Here is an 8,076-nt window from a genome sequence, read left to right on the forward strand (position 1 = left end):
TTCTCATTTTGGTATTAATTTCTCATTTAAATGCTTTCTTCTCTGCAATCACCCTCTGTGTTTTTCCAATCTTCTAACCTTCTTGAGGCTTTCAATCACTAAGTCAAAGATCTCTCTTGGCAAATGTCACATTGTGTTTGAAAATAAGTGGGTTATTTTCAATATATTTTTATATTGATATCTAACATAATGCCACAGTGATAAGAGAATAAATAGTCTCTGAATGATTTCAATCCTCTTAGGCCATGAAACTTTTGCACCTTGTTTTATGTCCCTGAGTATGCTCCAATATCTCTTGGTTTATAGTCTATGGGAACTTAAATAGAATTTGTGCCCTGCTTTGTGTGAAAATTGTATAAATCTTAATTATGTTGAATTAAGGGCTTTTCAGGTCTAGTATATCCTTCTACTTTTCTGTCTATTCATTCTGTTAATTTTTGAGAGACTTACATTGAAACTTCAACTAAAAAGTCTTAATTTATCTACTTAAAAAATAATTAATTGTAATATATGGTGGAACTACATGCAATTTTGTTCTGTATTTTCCAATCTACTATAAATCTGTTATCATACTCTCATAATTTAAAAGATTTAAAAAAATAAAAAAAAACCTTCCTCTGACTTAAAAAAAAAAAAGTGTGTGTCTCAAAAATACCAAAAAGAAAAAGTGGAGTGTTTTAATCATCCCCAGAGGGCAATGTTGCCCTCAGTGGAGCAGACCCACTAGGTTCCCACCAGTTCTGTACAGTTGCTCCTGGGGGGACCTGAGCTCACTGGTTTCACATTTCCAAATGATGCTGTAACTCCCCTTCAGGTTTGCAGCTGCCTTGACAGCCTACACCTTAATCTGGCCTTGGTTCAAATTTTTCAAATTAAAAAATTCAAGAGGAGAGAACACAGAACAAGATCACTCAGTGATTGAACAATAGGGAGCCAAAATCTCAACCTTTTTCTCAGTTTAAAAACAAGGCCCATCAAGTCCAGGCTACGAGATCTAGAATGAAGTGAGGAGGAGGTGATGTTTGATTCTCCTTTGCGTGTTTGAACCAAGTTACTGAGACCCTGTACACACAGCCACAGAGTCAGCCTCTGTTGCTATGTGGTGGTGAGCTAACAGAAACAGACTGGCCAACGGAAGCAAAACTCAGCAACAAGAGAAATAAAACTTGGAAGCATCTGGGGTAGCTTATGGAATGGAATAAAAAGCAAAAGGACGAGGCTTTAGAAGGATAGGTTCCAGGGATGATCTGGGTTTCAAGGGAGTGGTCTCTTTGAAATGCCTTCTCCGGGATGGTCTGCTTCCCAGTATTCTATCTTTATGTCATCTGCTCAAGATTCAAATTCCTACTAGACTTCACCTAGCCAAGCTCAGTCACCTCCCATCCTCTGGCTAGGGGAGGGCAGGCACCTTGATTGACAGCCTTACCAGCTCCTGTAGAGACAGTTTGCTAAGAAAATTCAGGGTCCCACAGTTACCAGAAAGAGGAAAGATAAACACTGAAGAAGGAAAAACTTGGATGCCCATTCTGTCAGATGACCAGTTCACAATTATTGACTGACTTCAGTGCCTGATAGACGCTGGTTAGAGAAGGAGGAAGAAGTGAGTGCAAGAAGAAGAGGACAAAGAAGAAAAGAGGGGGAGGGGAAAGAGGAGGAGGAGCAGGAGGAATCAGGAAAGGTGCTGTGAGGGCCCCGGGGACCTGAGTGGAAGGGTTCAGCCCAGGCTGTAGAGCCTCCTCTTTCTGTTCCCTTAACTAGTGACCATCATTCCATCTTAAAATAGAGCTTGTAGTTAGTCCAATCTCTGATCCACCATCTTTTGAAGATCTCTTTTTTCCTGGACATTTCTCTGGCTCTGTGTGGGTTTTGTCTGGTCTGAAGAAATTAACACTGCAATAACATATTCTGATAATACCATACCCACAGCCTCAGATCTGCACAGAGTTGATAAACTTAAAAAAAAACAAACACTTGACTGTGCTGCTGCTGCTAAGTCACTTCAGTCGTGTCCGACTCTGTGCGACCCCATAGACGGCAGCCCACCAGGCTCCCCCGTCCCTGGGATTCTCCAGGCCAGAACACCGGAGTGGGTTGCCATTTCCTTCTCCAATGCATGAAAGTGAAAAGTGAAAGTGAAGTCGCTCAGTTGTGTCCAACTCTTCGCGACCCCATGGACTGCAGCCCACCAGGCTCCTCCGTCCATGGGATTTTCCAGGCAAGAGTACTGGAGTGGGGTGCCATTGCCTTCTCCAAAAACACTTGACAGTATAGAATAATTTTCTTAGTGTCATTTTTGATTGCAAATTTATAAAATTAACATGGTTGAAATTATGCAATATATAAAGTTTATGACATGCTTTTCTTACTTATAAGAAACATTTTCCTATGTCCCTAAAATTCTTGTAATTTCAGTGTCTATAGAATATTCTACCTTATAATGACAATATAATTCATTAATGCCAATGGTTAACGGCTTAGAGTCTCTACTAAGAAGTACCTGGGTTCAAATCCTACCATTTTTTTGTTAACGCTAGCCATATTGCTTATTCCCCTCTGGTTTCAGTTTCCCCATCTGTACATGGAGATAATAATAATACCTTCCTCCTAGGTTGTCAGGAGGATTAAATAAGAGGACACATGTAATGCTCTTGGCACAAGGATACCCATGTTACTGACCTCGGGTCTGGCTGATTGTTGCCTGAAAATTAACACTAGAAAAGCAAATGTTGGTAGAAAGAAATGTTGATTCAATCAGAAAAGCCAGCAATCTGGGGAGAAGGTGGATTCATGTTCCCCAAACCAACTCTGAAGATTCTGCTTGTCCATGAAAGTTCTTAAAGGGAAAGAAGGAAGTAATCTCTTTAATTATTGATCTCAATAATCTTAATCATTGAGATGTGGTGGTGGTTTAGTCACTAAGTTGTGTCCAACTCTTGCAACCCATGGACTGTAGCCCACCAGGCTCCTCTGTCCATGGGATTTTCCAGGCAAGAATACTGGAATGGGTTGCCATTTCCTTCTCCAGGGGATCTTCCAGACCCAGGAACTGAACCAGGGTCTCCTGCATCACAGGCGGATTCCTGCCTTGCAGGCAGATTCTTTACCAACTGAGCTACAAGGGAAGCCCCTAATCATTGAGATAGAGAATTAGATTCATCACTATCTCCTACTGTGTGCACACTTGTTGTCAACACTTGTTGACGCCTTCTGATCTTTAGATGCTATCTTGTTCACAGTTTGTTCACAAGATTACCGAAGGGGAAGCTAAGGAAGAGATCTGGCCATCTGTTAATTACTTATTCCTCATTTTTGCTTCTTTGGTCTATGGAAAGAACCAACATGTCAAGCTAAGCATTGTGTGATCAAAAGATTTCAAAATTGTGCTTTGGCTTGAGATAAGTAGATGAGGGCGCTTGGCTTAAGGTTAATTACAATGTAGCTTTGCTAAAGTTATTGTAAGACAAAAAGGAGCCTCCTGCAGATAGCTCTTTCCTGTTAAAGAGCTCTTTCCTGCCAAAAGCTGCGTGCACCCAGAGTAAGTACCTATAAGTTTTCACTGGTATCATAAGAAGATTTTTTCCTTCAAGTTTTTGCAAATGTAAATGGCTCTGTATTGAAAATTCCAGAGAGATCCCTGAAGTTAGAATTTCTGGCTATGCACTTCTTCAAGGTTCTCACTACAGTTTGTCAGTTCTGCAGTATTATTTACAATAGAAAAAAGTCTGCCTATATGTGGACCTGCACAATTTAAATCTATGTTGTTCAAGATACTTACTGTATTGACAATAAGGTCTCAACCTGTCTCTGTCTGCCTCTTTCACTCCCTATCCCACTATGTCATCCCGACTCCTGTTTTGACTGTCCCCTATCCCCAGCCCCCAGTATGGCTCACTCATCTACAGTCCTATAGGAAACCAGCATCTGGGGTCTTGTCACAGAGAAGAGACCAAGATTCAAATATTGATTTTGCTTTGCAATTTGGAGACTGCTTTGATTAGCCTGCATTGTGTCAACATTTTACACTACCTGTTATCTCTGTGCTTTCCTCATTTATCCACCCAGATAGAGTAATTTCAGGAGCATTCGTTGCCATTCTGTGCACCATTTAATTTAGCTTTTTTTTTTTTTTAAGATGTGTGCCTGCCTGATCCCATCAGTGTCTTTTTTCAGAGCAGTGGTTTTGTTTCTATGGCAACTGAAAGGTCTATTGTAATCAAATAATTGAGCCCCATTAAATTGCAATCTTCTCAGCCCCACTACAGTTTGCTCTGACTTTTATACTATATTATGCTGCTTTTCTTCTGTATTCTCAGTCAGGCAGTTGCCATTCATTCCACTGTGATGGGCAGAGGCCACTCAAAATAACACTCTAGACGTCTAGAATAGTCATTAAAAAAGATGATATGCCCCTCAAAAGCCAAAGTGTATATGTGCAATTGCCCTTTTAAAACAGCAAAAACCCTCCAAAATATTTGTCTTAACAACATTCTTGTGTCATAATTGCCTTTGATTTACATATTTGATTCCAAGCTGGATTAGGCCTTTCTCGTCCCATAATAACAATACTAATAAGCTACCATATATGTGCCAGGCCGCATGCTAAGTCTTTTTTTTAAGTTTTTAAAATTTCACTTTATATACAAAGAGATAGCATTGTTTCTGCATAAGGCAGATGTCTTGAATGACCCATTCAAGGAAGTTCATTTAGCCCAACTTAATGAAGCTGATGTCCTTCAAGTACTGCTGTAAACCCTGGCTGCACATATTGAGGCTGTATTTCTGAATTAGACCGTGCTAATTTGAGCAGCCCCATCAAGAGTGAAAACCCTGGCCACATTTTCTCGCATGGCTCTAGTAGAGCAGCTCGTGGCCCATGTTCTACTAGGCTTCAACAAGGCAAAAGTGCTAAGTCTTTTTTAAATTATTAGTTGTTATTCAATAAATTACAAACTTTCAAATTTTAAGTGTGGTGCATTTTCAGGCAAGGAAGCAGAGAGGACATGAGGTCCCACAGAGACATTGGAAAGAGGGTTTGGGGCTTTGAGAGCTATTGGTTACGGGCTATTCTCCAGGGGCAGATGCTGATACACACAGAGGGAGAGCTGGCAGTTTATTTAAGATAGATCGGGTGTTTCTTGGAAAACATATCTTAAGAATGAAGAGACAGAGAGAAGTCTGTCCCTCGCCACTCATCTGCTCAATATCCTCTCTAAAGTAATCCCACCTTCTTCCTTGGAAATGAGCTCTGATTGCCTGATTAAAGATGCCAAAGAAAAGCAGCATAATATAGTAAAAAAAAAAAAAAAAAAAGGCAGAGCAAGAAAAACAGTTAGTGAATTAATGTCCTGATTTCCTTTTGGGGAATGATCTTTCCTCCACTATGTGATGTCTTGGTGGGAGAGTAAATCAAGGATCCTACCCCTCGTTATAGAAAGCAAAGTGACCAAGCCTGGCACAGCTGGGAGAGGGCATGTGGCCTAAGCGAGGCTTGGTCAACAGCTCCAGAAGTCCTTCCAACAAACGTCCTTTTGCTTAATTTAGCCAGAGTTGGTTTCTGTTGTTTGCAGCCAAAGAAACTAAGGTAAGGACCTAGTTCTGAGAAGTAGAGGAGCACAGCTTAGTAGGACGTAAGTCCATGAGAGAAGAGGGCTCAAAGGCAGATCTTAACCAGGCATGCCAAGGCCCACCCTGGGAATGGGGAAATAAGTGGGACCATTATCTTCTTGATTTAAATTTCTGGCGCCTAAATATTTACAAATAATTCATCTGACAAAAGACTTAAATCCAGAATATACAAGGAACAAATACAACTAAATAAAAATAATACAAAAGAGTCCAATTTTTAAATGGGCAAAAGATTTAAATATACAATTCAAGAAAGAAAATGTGGCTATTAAACACATGGCAAAATGCTCAATATCATTAATCCTTCAGTTCAGATCAGTTCAGTCGCTCAGTTGTGTCCCACTCTTTGTGACCCCATGAACTGCAGCCTGCCAGGCCTCCCTGTCCATCACCAACTCCCGGAGTTTCCCCAAACTCATGTCCATCGAGTTGGTGATGCCATCCGGCCATCTCATCCTCTGTCGTCCACTTCTCCTCCTGCCCTCAGTCCCTCCCAGCATGAGGGTCTTTTCCTATGAGTCAACTCTTCTCGTGAGATGGCCAAAGTTTGGAGTTTCAGCTTCAGCATCAGTCCTTCCAATAAACACCCAGGACTGGTCTCCTTTAGGATGGACTGGTTGGATCTCCTTGCAATCCAAGAGACTCTCAAGAGTCTTCTCCAACACCACAGTTCAAAAACATCAGTTCTTCGGCACTCAGCTTTCTTCACAGTCCAACTGTGAAAATTTTGAGCATTACTTTACTAGCGTGTGAGATGAGTGCAATTGTGTGGTAGTTTGAGCATTCTTTGGCATTGCCTTTCTTTGGGATTGGAATGAGAACTGACCATTTCCAGTCCTGTAACCACTGCTGAGTTTTCCAAATTTGCTGCCATATTGAGTGCAGCACTTTCACAGCATCATCTTTCAGGATTTGAAATAGCTCCACTGGAATTCCATCAACTCCACTAGCTTTGTTCGTAGTGACGCTTCCTAAGGCCCACTTGACTTCACATTCCAGGATGTCTGGCTCTAGGTGAGTGATCACACCATCGTGATTATCTGGGTCATGAAGATCTTTTTTGTACAGTTCTTCTGTGTATTCTTGCCATCTCTTCTTAATATCTTCTGCTTCTGTTAGGTCCATCCCATTTCTGTCCTTTATTGAGCCGATCTTTGCATGACATATTCCCTTGGTATCTCTAATTTTCTTGAAGAGATCTCTAATCTTTCCCATTCTGTTGTTTTCCTCTATTTCTTTGCATCGATCCTTAGAGATATGCAAATAAAAACCACAATGATATACTAATACATACCCAGTAGAATGTCTACAAGCAAAAAGACAGATATAGTAAGTGTTGGTGAGGATGTGGAGAAAACAGAACCCTCATGCGTTAATGCTTTTGGTGCAGTCACTTTGGGAAACAGTTTGACCTTATCTTAAAAAGTTAAACCTAACACTTCCATATAAACCAACAATTCTACTTCTAGGTATCTACCCAAGAGAAGTGAAAACATATGATTACACAAAGATCTGTATCCAAATGTCTATAGAAGCTTTATTTATAATAGTCAAACAAATTAAAACACTCCACACATCAATTCTAGTGAATGCTCAGTGATAAAAAAAAAAAGAAGGAAGTTATGATACATGCTACAAGTCAATGATCCTCAAAAACATTATGTTAAAAAAAAAAACAGACACAAAGACCACATATTGTGTGATTCCCTTTACATGAAATACTCAGAAAAAACAAATCTATAGACAAATAGCCAGAAAAGGAAATGGCAATTCACTCCTGAAGAATTTCATGGGCAGAGGAGCCTGGTGGGCTACAGTTCATGGGGTCACAAAGAGCTGGACATGTCTGAGCAACTAACAGAGACAAATAGCAGATTAATGATTGCCTTTGGCTAGGGATAGGAACAGGGAATGAATGCAAATGAACATGAAAAATCTTTTTGGGATGACAAAAACATGTTCTAAAAGTGGATTTTACAATTCTGTAAATTTGCTAAAAATCATTGAATTTTATACTTAAAAATGAGTCACTTTTATAGTATATAAACTATATATCAAAGGCTATTTTTAAAAATCCCATCTCTCATTTCTGGGAAGAAGGCATACAGAAGAAGTTGCTTTCTACCCATTGTCAGTTCAATTCAGTTTAGTTGCTCATTTGTGTCTGACTCTTTGCGACCCCATGGACTGCAGCACGCCAGGCCTCCCTGTCCGTTACCAGCTCCCGGTGTCTACCCAAACTCATGTTCTTTGAGTCAGTGATGCCGTGCAACCATCTCATCCTCTGTTGTCCCCTCTGTGCCTGCCCTCAGTCTTTCCCAGCATCAGGGTCTTTTCAAATGAGTCAGTTCTTCTTATCAGATGGCCAAAGTATTGGAGTTTCAGCTTCAGTGTCAGTCCTTCCAATGAACACTCAGGACTGATCTCCTTTAGGATGGACTGGTTGGATCT

The 8,076-nt window shown here is 40.5% G+C and overlaps 1 pseudogene; it reads right to left on the reverse strand.

Annotated features, from left to right (window-relative positions):
• Nucleotides 1-4,704: 4,704 nt before the first annotated feature.
• LOC138418490 (small ribosomal subunit protein uS14-like) lies at nucleotides 4,705-4,875 on the reverse strand (annotated as a pseudogene).
• Between the last annotated feature and the right edge of the window lie 3,201 nt (nucleotides 4,876-8,076).

Source organism: Ovis canadensis, chromosome 14, assembly GCF_042477335.2.
Source record: "Ovis canadensis isolate MfBH-ARS-UI-01 breed Bighorn chromosome 14, ARS-UI_OviCan_v2, whole genome shotgun sequence".
NCBI classification, from domain to species: Eukaryota; Metazoa; Chordata; class Mammalia; order Artiodactyla; family Bovidae; genus Ovis; species Ovis canadensis.